This window comes from Callorhinus ursinus, unplaced genomic scaffold (genome assembly GCF_003265705.2).
Source record: "Callorhinus ursinus isolate GAN/ISIS: 27379988/994484 unplaced genomic scaffold, GSC_fseal_2.0 scaffold1, whole genome shotgun sequence".
NCBI lineage: Eukaryota > Metazoa > Chordata > Mammalia > Carnivora > Otariidae > Callorhinus > Callorhinus ursinus.
Genome location: NW_027397063.1, coordinates 128,800,451 through 128,818,501, shown reverse-complemented (window position 1 = coordinate 128,818,501; position 18,051 = coordinate 128,800,451). Strand labels below are relative to the sequence as shown.

General features: G+C 36.9%; 1 protein-coding gene and 1 non-coding gene across 4 annotated transcripts in view; one reads left to right on the top strand and one right to left on the bottom strand.

Moving 5' to 3' along the window:
• The window catches only part of LOC112832326 (ubiquitin-conjugating enzyme E2 E2), a 371,486-nt gene that overhangs the window by 92,793 nt on the left and 260,642 nt on the right, over positions 1-18,051 (bottom strand). The window lies entirely within an intron of this gene.
• Positions 13,786-13,889, top strand: LOC112834392 (U6 spliceosomal RNA). The gene has a single exon (XR_003210881.1). It is a non-coding gene; the product is annotated as a U6 spliceosomal RNA (small nuclear RNA).

Sequence of the window (18,051 nt, the reverse complement as noted above, 5' to 3'; positions counted from 1 at the left end):
AACTGGAAATATAAAATAGTATTTCATATTGTTTATGGATACATATCTGTCAGTCTTTGAAGAAATGAACTGGAAAGATAGGCCTAAATTCATGACAGTGGTTGTGCAGGGAACAGGAGAAAAGAGGAACAGGGAGATGGGATAGCTCTGAAGATGGGGAATGCAGAAGAGTTCAATTTTATCTCTAGTTTTGATTTCTCTTATTTAAAAAGGATGAAGTGAAAAAAAAATCATAGCCTAGTTTATTGCAAAGTGCTGAAATATACTGAGAAACAGAGCAACAGGCCAGAGTATAACATTCCTGCTGCATGTTCCTCTTGACCTAACCTTTCCTGAAGCTGACAGTGAGGTACAGACAGAATACGGTCAGATGACAACAAAGCTTTGGCAACAATAGCCCCTTGTTGCCAGACAAGCTCACTCATTCAGATGAATAATACACATGGTTACGCCCTGAGCTATAATTAGACCCAATATGAATAGATAAGTTTATCAGAAGGAAGAACTTAAAAGTAGAGTAAATTATAGGTTTGTAGTTACAACATTACTTCAAGGTAAATGAAGAAATTTAATTTAAAAAATACACACAGTGAGAACACGGCTATGAAACAATGTGCATAGACATGTTTCCCAAATACCAAGATATAATTTCTCTGAGTCACTTTGAGAAATTTTAAGATGACCTTCCAAAAACGGTCATCACAGTTCATTATATAATTTAGGCTGAGGAGTCACCAAATAGTGCCACCAAGGAAGGGACTCAGAAATAGAAGTCAAGAGATATCTCACAAAAGCAGGCAATGCCTGTGAATTATTTACATTCAATTGTGCTCATTTTAAATTTTATTTGGCTCTCAGTGAGAAAACATATTTTATTAGCTCTCTGAAATCAGCTACCTTGTTATCAACAATGGATTAAATAACACAGCTAACATTATCACTCTGAGTTGGTTTATACTGTCCAAATATGCCTTTTAAAAAAAATACTAGTAGTAACAAACTATCTTGAACACACACTGGTGTTTTAAAATGCATCTAAAACTTACAATACTTCTCTAATATATACATACTAAGTCTTAGCAGTCTGGCCTCTTCTATCATCTTACAAGTGGCAGGTCTACACCACTTGCAGTTCCAAAGCTTAGAGCAGTGGTTCCTGAACTACACAGCGCTCTGCCCTACTCCCATTTTGCTATGTTTCAGTTGAGAAATCCTGTAATAAAAGTACAGAATTGTGTTGTACAATACGGTAGCCATGTGGCTCCTGAGCACCTGAAATGTGGCTGCTTATTCACATATGCTGTAACTGTAAAATATATACCGAATTTCAATGACAATGCAAAGGAAAGTAAAATACATCACTACTTTTTATTAATTACATGTTGAAATAATTATATTTGAGATACACTAAACTAAAAATATATTAAAACTTACCACCTATTTCTTTTTATTTTTTAATGTGGCTCCTAGAAAATGTAAAATTACACAAGTGGCTCATACTGTATTTCTATTAGACAATGCTGTTCTAGAGCAGTGCTGTCTAATAAAACTTTCTGTGATAATGAAAATGTTTTAGTTCTTACCATTATCCGGTATGGTAATCCCTAGCCACACGTGGCCTTTAGGCACCTGAAATGGAGCTGGCGAGAATGAGGAAGTGGATTTTCAATGTCATTTGATTTTAATGAATTTAAATCTAAATAGCTCCATGTGGCTAGTGGTCACATATACCGGGCAATACAGATCTAGCAGCTCCAGTAGCCCATACTGACCAAATGAGTTTTTTTTTTAATATGTCAGAATTATTTGGATTTATATAAAACAGAAGAATGAGCTTTTATATACTTTGGACCAAAAAAGTGAGAAGCCGAAGCTGCAGACCATTTTGTATTTTCAATGATCACTTCCCCCTTAAGCTGACCAAATAACAGAGCCGCAGACACCTGCACTACAGAATGATGATGAAGAACATGACCGGACTCTAAGTCAGACTTGCTTTTCTGAATCCTAGTCCTACCATGTAAGGCCTGTAGAGCCCTGGGTGAATGTGTAATCTCCCCATATAATCTTTCAGTGTCTTAGTTTCCTCAGCTACAAAATGAGGCAATTACAGCACGAACCTTGTGGAGTAAGTGAAGTTTTAGTAGAGCTTGGAAAATGGGGCCTGTAATGGCTCAAATAGTATGTTTCCAAATGTTTGCTGCTATTCTAGGTGTTGTTATGCTTTGTGGATGATACAGAAATTCACTAACACAGTCAAAAGATTAATTGCCTGGTGATTTTATAAGAAGGGTTTCAAGATCCCTGGACTAGAAAACAGGCTACCAAGACCCAGACATTAATAATCATTTTCACTACCACCATTATCACCATCATCATCCTGCAATCTAATCTTAGGGTATGTATTTAGATGCAGAACTTTGGAAACCATCAGAAATCAAAGCTGCCACTTCCAGGAAATCCAATTTTGCGTTGAATGGAATGTTTATTTAACATCAGGATTTTTAGGTATGTGGTTATTTAGCAATGTTTTCTCACTTCCAGTATTCTTAATGATCAATACCCTTATTTTCAGATTTTATTTTTTAAAGAAGAAAGATAAACACAGCTAACAGAGTTACATTTCAAAATAAAATGCAATTAGATAAATCTATGAAAATGCAAATATCAGTTAGCAAATTACAAATTAGTTGTAACCAAAGTTGCCGCTCGGGGAAATTCTGTTAGAGAATCAACCTTGTAAACTGTGTTCAGCCTTCTATGCTGCTGCCTACAGTGGATGAGCCCTTCTACACGTCTGAAATATTATACACGTACAATAAAAATGCTGAAAAGGACTAAGCACTCACTGTGTCTTTATTTAAGATCCTAAGATGTTTTAAATACATCTGAATACTTTCAATGTGCTGTGCCACAGCTGTGACTCTGAGACCAAGAGTTTTTGGCTGTGCCTGCTGCCTTTTCATTTAACATCGACTCTGAGATAGAAAAAGAGTAAGGCAGCCCAGGCAACGTAGGGATCCTGGCTCCACAGGACAAGAAACTTGCCTTTGTAGAGAATCTCTGATGTGCCAACAATAACCTGAAATTGATGGGGACAGAATGGTGAAGAGAAGACAGTACGAGGGATTTCTCAGGAGCTCTGGAAATCTCTGCTTATGTGTCAGATTCCACATAGCTGGATTCATCCCTTTCAGAAATGAGCACAATGTTCACAGGCAAATGACATGCTGCACATATGTCCAAAGTCCCTTTGAGAGTAAACAGCTGCAGGAATATTGAGCTTTCTGCTTATAACACAATAATGTATGTTTCTCTAATGTCAAACTGGAAGGAAAGAATAGTCCCATCCTTTTTTTTTTTTTAAATATTTATTTTTATTTTTATTTATTTGAGAGAGAGAGAATGAGAGAGAGCACGAGAGGGAAGAGGGTCAGAGGGAGAAGGAGACTCCCTGCTGAGCAGGGAGCCCGATGCGGGGCTCGATCCCGGGACTCCAGGATCATGACCTGAGCCGAAGGCAGTCACCCAACCAACTGAGCCACCCAGGCGCCCCAAGAATAGTCCCATCCTTTAAAAAAATATGAAAGCAAGGCCCAGACCAGTTACAGATAAGGACAGTAGGAAAAGCAGCTAAAGAGGGGAAATACCACCACTGTATGAATGAAATGAGAAAGAAAACATATGGAAGTGGGGAGATTCAAGGGGGAAAATGTTTTCAGACTGTTCTCAAGGCCATGAGCTGACCTAATTGTTGCTAAATCCAACAGTGCCTTTTGTTTTCATTTTATTGAAACTGTAGCTTCTACTCCCTGATTCCTAAAAAGCTCTCTTCCCCAGGTATCTATCCAAGAGTCTCTCTCTACACTTTAGGGTAACTTCTCCAATCTTTTGTCCTCTTCAGTAACATCTCTTCAATGTCTGCTTTCCTAGGGGTTCTACCCTCAGTTACCTTGTTTCTTCATCTTCATTCTAGGTATGTTATTATCTGCCTCTGACAACCTATCTAACACTGATGGAACCTCTAACCTGGCAGGAAACCCAAGAGTCATCCTTGACTATGCTTCCTTCCTCCTTCTCTTCTCTTAATTCCCCAAAGCCTATAGAAGCTATCTCTATAATCTGTCTACTGGCTGCATTAGCTCTCACTTAGATGATGGCACCAACATGCTATTTCCCTACCTCCAGTCTTGCTTTCCTTCAATCCATCCACCAAACTGCAGATAGGGCAATTTCCAGAAAATCCTTTAAGTGGGATCTTCTGTTTTCCTGATTTCTCTGACTTCTTAATACCTTCAAGATCAGGCCCAAATTCCTTTGAAGCATACAAAGTCTTTCAAAAAGATCTGCTTCCAGCTGACCTCTCTGGCCTCATCCCTTGCCACTACCCTTTCCTCTAGCTCCATTCTCCAGTCATACTGGACCTACTTATAAAACTTTCAAGGGAGCTCGACTTTTTTTTTTTTGCCTCCTGGCTTTGGATAAGATTCTCTGTAGGTCTGACCATTCTATTTGTCCTTTAGGCCTCAATTTAGCTACATTCTCCTTGGGGACATCTCCTTTACCCTCAAAGGCTAAGTACTCCTTTGGAAGTGGTAACATCCTATGTAAACACAGCATTATAAAGTCATTTATGGGACCTTTAATACTTGGAAAAGAAGAAATCTTAAGAAACATCATTATCTGGGTCATAGGAAAAAAAGAACTCATTCTGATAGTGGAAAAAAAAAATCCCCTATAGCTAAGAGGGTATTGAGAAAACAGGCCAAGATTATAGCTCTTGAGAAGGCAAATGAAGAATGGTATTTCATAAACTCCTGAGGTTTCCTATATTTGCATGCAGTAATTTTTTTTTGAAGACCAGTAACACCAAAGTCCACCACATTTTAGGAGATTAGGATACAACAGTGGTGACAGAAAAGATCCATTTTGTATACTAAGTTCTAAGCAGTACTGAATGATTAATATTTTCTCCTTCATATATTTTTCTTTCCAGTTCTTAGCAGTCTGGTCCTTATTCTTGAGGTATTTCAAGAAAAAGAATTATTTTATACTTTTTGTCAATGAGTGCTTACCTAATGGGAAGGATCTCTGTCCTCAATCACACTTTCCAGATTTGAGATGTGTAAAACAAAACAAGATTTCAGTTGACTGTAGATATCTTTTACCAAATCGTACTTTAAAGTCACTACTGTCATATAATTTGTATCCTATGTTAAGAGGGTCAACAACTTAGCAGAGACGAAGAAACTGAAGAAAAAGAGGTTTTTAAACAAAATATAATTAGCTTAATGATTACAATACTTCCTTTTCCCAGGGAAGGCAGTAGCTAATAAGATAGCGTCCTTAGTGAGTAAAACTAGCCTTCTGTAAGTTACTGAGAAAGAACAACTGACTCAGTGACTTGATGACACCTTAGGCTTCTTTCTATATTATGTGTATGGTGTGTGGGTGGGTGGCTGTGCATATTTTATTTTCCCAATGTGTGATATATTTCAGTGAGTATGCAACTGTGCAACAGACTTAAAATTTTAAGACATAACTGTATGAAATAATGAGCAAGGAGAAACAGAGAAATTGGGAAGTAGGAAGGAAGACCACAGGGAAAAACTGCCTATGGTTCCTTTTCCTCCCAAGCTGCATTTTTATAAGACACATTCACTTATAAGGACAAAGACAGTCACAGTCAAAAAGAACCAAATCTTATTTTATATATGTGGGTTGTGAGAAATAAGGTTACAATTATAAAGACTTGGGAGACCATCTAGTTCAACTTTTCTTCATAACACAAAAGAAGCAGAAGCATTAGAACTGGACTGGAATTTCACTGAGTTAGACAACTAGGCATAAAATCAATCTTGAAATACTTAAATTACTGAATTATTACTTAAAATACCGAATTACAGGATTTTTAATCCTTTAGTTAGCTGAAAGGATTCTAGAAATAAGTTAATCAAGTTATTTGCAGCCTTTTTTTTTCTCCTTTTCAACATACCCTCTTCTTTTAGAAAAAATTACCTCCTTCAGCAGTGATTCTTAGCATGTATTTGGTGGGGGATGATAATTTCAAAAAAATGAAAAAGCTCCTCTCCCACTGAAAATCACTTCTGTCAAAGCCTTCATTTCAAAACTGGTAAAATTAAGTTTCTACAAAGTGAAGTGCTTTGCTCAAGACCACACCCACAGAAGAAAACCTGAGCCCTCTGATCCCAAGGAGAGGCTCTTACTGTTTCACAACTACTGTGAACTTAGAAAGGAAGACTCAACTGGAAAAACCATATAGTTACCATTATGATGAATTGCCTGGTGTAAGACAGGAGACCAGAGATCGACACTAACACCTGGGTTTTCTTTTCTTTTTATCCTGGGCACGTTTCAAGGACTAGATTTAGATTTGGTGAAAGCCATTTTTATTTCAGCTACCCAATTCTTTTTTTTTTTTTAGCTTTTCAAACTAGAAATACTGATCTTATGCTACTCTTCCCATTTCCTGAGCAAGCATACCACTTCTTGCACCACTGCTTTTGTTGCCCACCTCCCACCCTGATGCTTGTGCCTTTTCTCTATTCTGTGTCAGAGATGAAAGGTCGCAAGGTACTCAGGATTTCCAGGGCTAGCCTCTCTTATCTGCACTGTCAGAACAATATGGGCACGTGAGCTAGCAAATGTAGCAGGCAATGTTTCTTTATTATTTAAAATTTCGCCCCATGCCCGTGTTAGATGGGAAGGCTGTACAGCTTTAACATGTCCACTGATCTTATCTGCAGGTTAAATAAGCTTTGGACAAGAGTGCAAGCCACCGCTGCCCTACACAGTTCTGAGGAAGCCAAATCCTTCCCCAAATTCTTTAGTTCTCAAAAATGTTACTATTCACAGAGGACAGAATGCCAAGTTCCCTGGTATCATTCCAAATGCAGCTTTATTGTTTTCTAACATTTATAATACTGTGTCAAAGTAAAAATTCCATTTGAAAGTTACCAGGGGGCAGATCTTAGCGACAGTTAACTATTCCTAGTATAGTTAAGGTTTATCTGTTTATTTGTATAGAGTTATTATCAAGGCAATTTGTTTTCCAAGTAGATTAAATACCTCCAATATACTCAGTACACTTTTCATTGGCTGAGAACATCTTTTGTTTTTGTATAGGTAAATGGTAAACAACAATTTATTCATATGGCTAATTTATTCCCCCAAATATTTGCTGTTGTATCCTACAACCTGCATTTTTCTTTGTATCCCCGACATTGCTATCTGGCTCCAAGACCCACCATCACCGTTCTCTTCCAGCAGGTCAGCTAGAAGGTCAATAGCAAAAGCAAACTGCACACACAGAAACACAGTAAATGTTTGTTGAAAAATAATAAATAACCATCTTTAGTAAAACACTAGTCTATTAGTATAATAGTAAAGACAGTGGGCTTCAGATCAAGACAGCCAGGGGTTGTCCTGGCTCTGCCACTAATGGTGTGAATTAAAGCAAGTTATTTAGTCTCCTACTGTCCCTTTGCTTTTGAAAGGATGGCTCCCTTATAGAGATGATGTGAGCATTAAATGAATTAATACATATAAACAGCTTAAAATAGTGCCTGGCCCATAGTAAGGGTTATAAAATTTATGCTATTTATATTATCAGGTAAGTGAGAAACTAGTAGGGCTCAATCAGGGTCCTGAAGCTCACTCATCCTTTACTCCTGGACCCAAGACATGGAAATAAATTTAGGGGGTCTGACTTCCCTTTTCTGGACCTGCTGTATGACACCTTGTATGCTAATGTCTCTGTCTCTCATGCTTCTCCCTACTCAATACTGAGCTCATGAAAGAAAGTGACAAGTGACTGCTAAGTCCCATCTTTCTTGGTTAATAATTCAGTAAAGAATAACTTCAGTTTTACATGTTCCATCCTATAACAACATCTGAGACTGCACCAAGTCCAAATTCTCAGATACTGTATAACAGTGGCTTTAAAATTCATTCTCTAGGGGCGCCTGGGTGGCTCAGTCATTAAGCGTCTGCCTTCGGCTCAGGTCATGGTCCCAGGGTCCTGGGATTGAGCCCTGCATCTGGGCTCCCTGCTTGGTGGGAAGCCTGCTTCTCCCTCTCCCACTCCCCCTGCTTGTGTTCCCTCTCTCGCTGTATCTCTCTTGTCAAATAAATAAAAGAAATCTTTAAAAAAATAAAATAAAATAAAATAAAAAATAGAAGGGAAGCAAATGAAAGGCTCTAGCAACATTTTGTTCCTCACAATAACCGGAGGGGTGGAGCTATGACAGAACTTTCATATTGCCTAGTTGTCTAAGAACATTATGCTCTTGCTTTCATGAGATTTTGCAGTCTGCCCTTGTAAAACACTTATAGAAGTGACTCCCAGCACTCAACTTAGTGATTTAATATTATACAAAGTTCATTAGTCATGGTATCTACATCAATTTTCTACAAAAGCTATCATTACGTTTCTGATTTCAGCCATTGCCTTCTCCCTCTGTAAGCAAAACAAACACAGATTTTACTGAAGATCTGCTATTTAAGAACCACCCATTTGTAGTATCTCGTAGTAATTCCTGTCAATGTAGGCTATCGTTGAGGGATTTAGTGGTTTTTGCTTTTGGCAGTGCTACAATGGTGGAAATAACTTACACTGCCCATCCCCATCTTACGGTGTCTGCTAATACGTAGGGTTGTTGGCTGCCAAGCAGATTTAATTTACCCACTTCTCAGCTTGCATTAACCTTTGAATAATAAAGCACAGCTGAGGCTGCTGTAAGAAACAAACCCAGGAATGAATAATTAAAAACACCTCTTCAGCCTTGGAAAGACCAATTCCTAACATTAGGGGAGATTTAATTGTGACTGAAGCATTAAAAAGGCTAATTGTATTCTTTATAAACTGAAACAAACGTTAAGGACATAGTGTGACTACAATACACGTAGTATATGAAAAGCAAAGCTCCGAAAGCACCCAGTAATCAATTCAAATGAAAAAAGTAAGAGTAGTCTGATTCTAAAGAAAAACAATTACTCCTAAAGATGGGCACTCGTATTGTCTATATACAGAAAAAACTACTACTTATAAAAAGCTATTATACATCTGATACAGGTGGACTGGCTGGAATAGCATTCGAAGGGATAGACATGTTACAGCTGAAACAAAAGGTTGAGAATAGAATAGATTATAGGAAATCCCTATCTTCTTTGAATCTGTCAAGTGCTTATGACAGCTGGGATTCTTCTTTGCTTTTGATGGATTTAATTTTCCTTTGGGAACCCAAATCTAATGTAGCTGTCATATTTATGCGTTAAGATCACTAAACAGTCGTTGCTATTTTATATACTTGCTAATACACTGTTAATGTCTAATATCATATTTAAACCAAAGAGTACCCTCTTTAGCTATAAACAATTATCTCTGTTTCTAGACCTCCACCAAAGGGCAGGATATCTCCCTAAATCAAGGAGGGCAGTTTCCTCCCATTACTGACTTTAAAGTATGTATGTTTAATTCTTCAAGTTAGGAAATTTTTCTTGCACTTAATTATATTTTGCTAAATTTAAGGTCTTTTCCTTTACCTCTGTTCAAAAAACCATTATTGTCAGTGCCCTTCTCCTATACACGTTTTAATTACTGGGAATTAAGAAGGTAGAAGCAATTTTGTGGCTTTTAAAATGGCTTTAGTTTCATTTATGCTTCTTTTGGTTCTCTGAATCTTCTCTAATTTTTGGTCTATCTAACTAAAGATGACTTTTTGTACATAACAGGTAAAAGGGTGACCAAATGAGAACAGACTTGGATTTGCTATTTTGGTATAGACCAGCTTCTCATTTGGGAGAATAAGAGTACTATTTTTTTGTTGAGAGGTTATAGTCTTAATATTTTCCTGTATCACATCAATTTTTGATATAAGAAAAGTGTTGGCTTTTACTGAACTTGTTTCCTGCTGGGATTAAAAATTTTACAGTTCTATTTATAGTCACCACTGGAAACAGTTCCCACTACTCTGGTTTCTTCTGAATCTCCCTATATTCTTGCTACCACCCTCAAATTGTCAGATATTTATTTAAATTTCCTTCGGTATTCATTCTACTGTATTTTTCTGAGTTAGCCGTTTTCTAACACTTGGTTTCACTCCAGCCCCAGCAAAACAAATGATCCCTAACCCTGGTTTTTCCATAGGCCATGACTTGTGTCTCCGTGGCAGCACTAACCTAGGCTATGTTGTTCTCAGCCTTCAGCAGACTGGAGTCCCTTGGGGGCAGGTACTATGTCCTACTCATCTTTGCATCCTTGTCAGCTACAATGGTATCTGGAACCCAGCAGATACCTAAAAGAGCATTTTTGGATTCAATGTGATTTCACAAAGAATTGACCCTTTTTTTTTTAAATTTCTCCAAGAAGGACTTTTTTCTTTTTTTTAAAAACAAAAAAAAGGAAAAGGAAAAATTTTTTAAATTAACATACAATGTATTATTTGTTTCAGGTGTCCAAGTCTGTGATTCATCAATCTTACACAATTCATAGCACTCACCAAGGAACTGACACTTTTAACAGTGACCAAGAAGTGTTGAGGGCAGAGTAGATACTTAATAAACATATAATTAACTTTTTTGGGATTATATTTTATTTTAAACCTTTTAATTTTAAATAAGTTTTAAATTTATAGAAACATTGCAAAGGTAAATAGTACATAGTCCTCATATACCTTATAGCCAGTTTCCTCTATTATTAACATTTTACATTAGTATGGTACATCTGTCACAAGTAATGAGTCAATATTGATATATTATTATTATCAAAGTCCTTAGTTTATTTAGATTTCCTTAGTTTTTATCTAATGTCCTTTTCCTGTCCCAGGATTCCATCCAGTATACCATATTGTTTAGTAGTTGTGCCTTTTTATGCTCCATTCTTTTTTTTTAATATAGGCATACCTCATTTTATTATGTTTTGCTTTATAGCACTTTGCAGATACTACATTTTTTTACAAATTTAAGGTCTCAAGCTTGTCAGCACCATTTTTTCCAATGGCATGTGCTCACTTCGTGTCTCTGAGTCACATTTGGTAATTTTTCCAATATTTCAAACTTTTCCATCATTATTATATTTGTTATAGTGATCAGTGCTCTTTGATATTACTATTTTAATTGTTTTGGGGGCACCATGACCACACCCATATGAGACAACACACTTAATCGATAAAAATTGTGTTTTTTTTTTTAAAGATTTTATTTATTTATTTGACAGAGAGATACTGAGAGAGCACAAGTAGGCAGAGTGGCAGGCAGAGGGAGAAGCAGGCTCTCCGCTGAGCAGGTAGCCAGACATGGGGCTCGATCCCAGGACCCCAGGATCATGACCTGAGCCGAAGGCAGCCGCTTAACCAACTGAGCTACCCAGGTGCCCCAAAACTGTGTGTTCTGACTGGTCTATTGACTAGCCATTTTCTCTCTCCCTCTCTGTGGGCCTCCCTATTTCCTGAGACACAACAGTAATAAAATTAGGCCAATTAATAACCCTACAATGGCCTCTATGTGTTCACATAAAAGGAAGAGTTGCACATCTCTCACTTTAAATTAAAAAGCTAGAAATGATCAAATTTAGTGAGGAAGGCATGTCAAAAGCTGAGACAGGCTGAAAGCTAGGCCTCTTGCAGAAAGCACCCAAGCTGTGAGTGCAAAGGGAAAGTTCTTAAAATTAAAAGTGCTGGTCCAGTGAACACACGAAGGATGACAAAGCAAAACAGCCTAATTGCTGACATGGAGAAAGTTTTAGTGGCCCAGATAGAGGATCAAACCAGCCACAACCTTCTGTTAAGCCAAAGCCTAGTCCAGAGCAAGGCCAGAACTATCTTCAGTTGAGAGAGGGGAGGAAGCTGCGGAAGAAAAGTTGGATGCTAGCAGAGGTTGGTTCAGGAGGTTGAAGAAGCCGTCTCTATAACATAAAAGAGCAAGGTGAAGCAGCAAGTGCTCATGCAGAAGCTGCAGCAAGTGATCCAGATCTAGATAAGATAACTGATAAAGATGGCTACATTAAACAACAGATTTTCAATGTAGATGAAACAGCCTTATACTGGAAAAAGATGCCATGTAAAACTTTCATAGCTGGAGAGAAAAAGTCAATGGCTTGGCTTCAAAGATTCAAAAGACAGGCTGGCTCTCTTGTTCCAGGCTAACGCAGTTGGTGACTTTAAGTTGAAGCCAATACCCACTGACCATTCTTTTTTTTTTTTTTTTTAAGATTTTATTTATTTATTTGACAGAGAGAGAGAGACGGCGAGAGAGGGAACACGAGCAGGGGGAGTGGGAGAGGGAGAAGCAGGCTTCCCGCTGAGCAGGGAGCCCGATGTGGGGCTCGATCCCAGGACCCTGGGATCATGACCTGAGCCGAAGGCAGACGCTTAACGACTGAGCCACCCAGGCACCCACTCACTGACCATTCTAAAGGGCCTATGGCTTTTACACATTTATGTTAAACCTACTCTGCCTGTGCTGTATAAATGGAACAGCAAAGCCTACATGACAGCTCATCTGTTTACAACATGTTTTACTGAATATTTTAAGTTCCACTGTTGAGACCTACTGTTCAGAAAAAAATGATTCCTTTCAAATTATTACTGCTCACTGACAATGCACCTGGTCACCTAAGAGCTTGATGGAGATTTCCAATAAGATTAATGTTGTTTTCAGACCTGCTAACACAACATCCTTTCTGCAGCCCATGAATCAGGAGTCATTTTGACTTTCAAGCCTTATTACTTAAGAAATACATTTTGTAAGGTTACAGCTGCCATAGATAATGATTCCTCTGATGGATCTGGGCAAAGTAAATTGAAAACCTTCTAGAAAGAATTCACGATTCTAAATGTCATTAAGAACAGTCATGATTCATGGGAAGAGGTCAAAATATCAACATGAACAAGACAACCCTCATGGACGACTTCGAGGGATTCAGGACTTCAATGGGGGAAGTCATGGCAGATGTGGTGGAAATAGCAAGAGAACTAGAAGTGGAGCCTGAAGACGGGACTGAATTGCTGCAATATCATGTTAAAACTTTTAACAGATAAGAAGGAGTTATTTCTTATGGATGAGCAAAGAAAGTGGTTTCTTGAGATGAATTTACTGCTGGTGAAGATGCTGGGAAGACTGTTGAAATGACAACAAAGAATTTAGAATACTACATAAACTGAGTTGATAAAGCAGTGGCAGGGTTTGAGAGAACTGCCTCCAATTTTGAAAGAAGTTCTACTGTGAGTAAAATGCTATCAGGCAGCATTGTGTGCTATAGAGAAACTGTTCGTGAAAGCAAGAGTCAACAGATGCAGCAAACTTCACTGTCATCTTACTTTAAGAAACTGCCACAGCCACCCCAACCTTCAATAACTGTCACCCATTAGTCAGCAGCCATCAACAACAAGGCAAGACCCTCCACCAGCAAAAAGATCAACTCCCTGAAAGTTCAGATGATGGTTAGCATTTTTTAAGCAATAAAGTATCTTTTAATTAAGGTATGTACATTGTTTTTTTAGACATGTTATTGCACACTTAATAGGCTATAGCACAGTGTAAACATTACTTGTATATGCACTAGGAAATTAAAAAATTAATTTGACTCACTCTGTTATGATATTTGCTTTACTACAGTGGTCTAGAATCAAACCCACATTATCTTTGACCTACGCTTGTAATAAAACAAAAATTTAAGTAGAGAAAGTGAGGTGTTATAGAAATATTTGGTACTATCTTTGCAACTTTGCTGTAAATCTAAAGTTATTCCAAAAGAAAAGTTAATTTGTGCTCACTCTGGCAGCACATATACTAAAATTGGAACTATACAGCGATTAGCATGGCCTCTGCACAATGATGACACACAAATTCGTGAGGCGTTCCATATTTAAAAAAAAAGTTAATCTAAAAACTGACATGCCAAATGACAAAAGCAATGTCTTTCTTGAGTTTCCTTTAAAAAAAAACTTCTATACGTACAAATGTTCATTTTGCACAATATGTTTAAGTTTTAAATGTTAAATATATGACTACTCATCTCTCTACATGGAAGTTTCCCCCAAATACTGCCAAATGCTTTCCATTAGCTACATTCTAGTTCTATTAATCACTCACCAAAAATATCAGTAAAATATCAACATTAAAATTACTTGCTTTCTGGGGAGGAGAGGCATAGGGAGAGGTGAGCGTGGGGATATTTCAACTAGATGTGCTCTAAGTGTATGAATTCTGTTGCTTGATATTTTGCTCCCCAGACCCTCAAAACCCCTCCATGGTATATTAGTTATTTATCCATGTTACTAAGCTCAATGAAAGTGGATATACAGTAAAAGAAAAGTTAGCTGGGATGCCAATGGCTACTTTCCAGTGAATGAGATCATGACATTTTAGGAACCCAAAGTACCTTCCCAAACCCATCTCCCCTTTATCCAAAGACTATAGATAGGCTGTGTCATTCAAGATTTTGTTTGAAGCAAATATGTCAGTTGAATTCAAGAGAAATGATACAACCCCCCTAGAAATAGTTAAGATTTGCTCAATGGTGACTTATCAAAACTGTGCAGATACCCATTCCTGTAACTTCCTGTAAGTAAGCAGGGGAGAATGCATCGCTGACAGCACCATAGCTCCAATATAACTACTAACAGACAGTAAAGCTACTTTTTAATATTTTAGTCTCAAACTTTCCTTGTTATACCTGCCCATTAAATGTCTGTTTTGATAAGAATGGAAACTGATAAGGAGAATGTCTGAGAGACGTGAGAAAGAAGCGGGATTGACTGAGCAACAGTTAGTCACTCCAGGATACCTGCACATTTGACCATTTATCCTCTCACTTACTCTTGGGCATATATAAATATATATATGAGAAGAAGGAAGAAAAGCAAAAAGAGAGAAACAAGGCAGTAGGAGATAAAAGAAAGGTAAGAGAGTAGGAGTAAAAACTAGGTCTGAGACCACTAAAATGTGACAGAATAGACTTACAATTTACTATTATATTTTTAAAAGCTAGCAGAATTGAATTTTCTTGTCCTATTCCAGTTCAAGCCCTGATGAATATAAAATCTAATTTTGTTTAGATAAAATGTATTCTTTAATATGTAAAAAGCAGAGCAGGGGCGCCTGGGTGGCACAGTTGGTTATGCGGTCAACTCTTGGTTTCGGCTCAGGTCATGATCTCAGGGTCCTGGGATGGAGCCCGCTTCTGGCTCTGTGCTCAGCAGGGAGTCTGCTTAAGATTCTCTCTCCTTCTGCCCTCCCCCAGTAACTAAAACACCTCCATCAGATTTGATTTACATTTAATTGCTTTAGCATACCATGATTTCTTAAAAAAGGTGTTTTACTCTTTAATAACATAAAGAAATGCTTAAAATGTTAAATAAAAAGAAAAAATGATGTAAATGAAACAAATTTACTTGTTTATTTATTCATGTATTCAACAAATATATTCTAAGCTCCTTCTATGTGTCAGTCACATAGGTAATGCAGATTTAGCATCAAACAAAACCAAATTCTTATGTGCATGGAATTTATGAGAAGATAACACTAAGCAAATAAACACACAGTTTGTCTAACGGTGAGGACTAATGGGGAGCAATAAAATAAGTTTGGTAAAGGCAGTGATTCCAAATTATTTTTAAAAACAAAACAAAACAAAACCTAAAACACATACATGGAACATTTAGGTATTACTTTATGGAATTTATCTACTTCTATAAGTTGTATTTTCCCACTCCAAAAACAATCATGTAAAAGTTCCTAAAAATATATTAGCACATGATAGACTGTTTTCTCTGTGAACTGTAATCGTATTCAGTTGTATGTTCATAGCTGGCTAAGGATTTGTGAAATATCAAGAAAAACTATCCTAATCCATATAAGAGTTCTTTCTATTTTAGGTTAACAATTTATTCACTGCAAACACAATTACACTGTTTAGGACCAGAGCATGCTATATATTCACAATGTAATTTCTTAAATTACAACTTTGTTAAAGAGTACACCTCTTCAGCTGCACTAAAGACAGAAAATATTTTTAGTAAAAGAAATAATAAGGAATTTAACAACACACAAACTTCCAGAGTTAAATCAACACAGTTGGAAATAATAAACTCAGGAACTTACCAGTTAATGTCAGAACATTCCAATTTGATTATTCCTATAACTTTAGGTATGGTGTAGGTAGCAGCTTTTATAGTATACATGGATGTATTTTGACAAAAGTTTATTTAACATTGAACACAGCAGAATGAAAAATCAAATGATTTAGAGTCATTAAATTTAAATTGTGGGTCAGTATCTTTTAGTGGTTTTCTACTGCCAGTTTCATAAACCTTACAGTATCAAGTATAATAAATATAATTCAATGTCTTTGCCCACAGAAGCACTATCAGTATTAAGAAAATATTTGAACTGTTGAAACACCAACACTATTTCTTAAATTTCAAAAACAACAGCAACAAACAAGAACCTCAGAGACAGGTAATAATCCCACCAGGTAGCAGACAGAAAAACAAACCAATATCGAAAAAAATATGTTGGAAAAGGAACAAAAATCTACTTTACAAAGAAAATCTGTTTGCTGGGTCATTTAGGGAATGCAGAAAACAACATGGAAAGGGAAAGAAGAAGCATGTGAACTTCAAATACTATAAATAGATGACAACTCACATAGTGAATGGGAATCCTTGGGTATTCCATGCTTTTGCTTCGGTTGGCAGTTCATTTTGAAAGCCCAAAAAGTCAAACAGAGAAAGTAATCCTCTAAGTTTAAATTCAGACTCTTATTTAGATGACAAAGGACAAATCAACTCATGCTTGTCCAAAAAGACTCAATTTGTTGTAGACACATTAAAAGTATTCACAGGCTCACCTCTAATGCTCAGCTTGCCAACTTGGTGGCCTTGTACAGCAATTAAGGTAAGCAGAAGTTGAGGAGAAGGGTCTATGTTTTGGTAGTTATGATATTATCACATATAAGCATATTTCTCTTAGAATAAACATATATAAATGTGTTCTTCCTTTTACTAGAATAGTCTCAATGCCAGGAAAATATTAAAGACCTGCTACTATGTTTGTAAACTTGGCTCACATGGATTTCAAAGAGAGTTGCATGTCTAACTGAAAAAATCCAGCACAAAACAATTGAGATCTGTTTCCCTTTCATGGTTAATCACGCTTTAAAAATAAACTCTTGAGAAAGCTCAAACTCATATCTTGGCAGGTTCCTGCTCCAACATAAACCCTAACTGATTTAAGTTTTGATTTATTGATTAGAATTTTAAGAAATTCATTTTATTCAATTTAACTATAATGAAGTTACAAATAGAGACCAAGAGAAATATATTAAGGGAGAACTGAAAAGAGAATGGGTTATTACTCTTCCTAACAATGTTGCTAAAGGACTTCACTTAGAAAAATGGTTTCAGAGACAGAAGCTCTGAGAATGCTTACTTTCAGGGAGTAGGAACAGTGAAACTAAGAAGCATACCAAGAACAGAAAAATCTAGATGAGATCCTGCTGGGTTTGACTGGCCTTCCTGATACTCTAACAGATATCAAGAGAGCTTGAAAAACATCAGTTCTCTGAGCAAAGCAGTGATGACCAGATAAAAATATACCTACCCATGATGATAATGTAAAGGCAAGGAAACAAAGATAATCATCACAGGGTTACTCCTAAGAAGGAAACTTATGGGAAGAAGAGACCAGAGGCTGGTGCGGACCAGAAAAGGGCCAAACAGAGAAAAAGACACTGAGCAAGAGAACCCAAGTCCCGGGTGGTCACCAAGAAGGTGAAAGAGAACATCTGTAGAATACCTACACTGGGTTGTGTTAGAGAGGTTTTTAAGTGTATTACTACCCTTCTTTAAACTCATTGACAGCATTCATGAACATTAAAATGCTATGTTCCTCTGCATGTAAGTAACAAAGGTAGATTTAAAAGCTATTTGTCTCAGTGATTGGATAATTAACAACTATGTTAACTGGAATTTTAGGCATTACATCTAGAAAACAAAAAATAGTGAGATAATGTTTTATATTCACAATTTG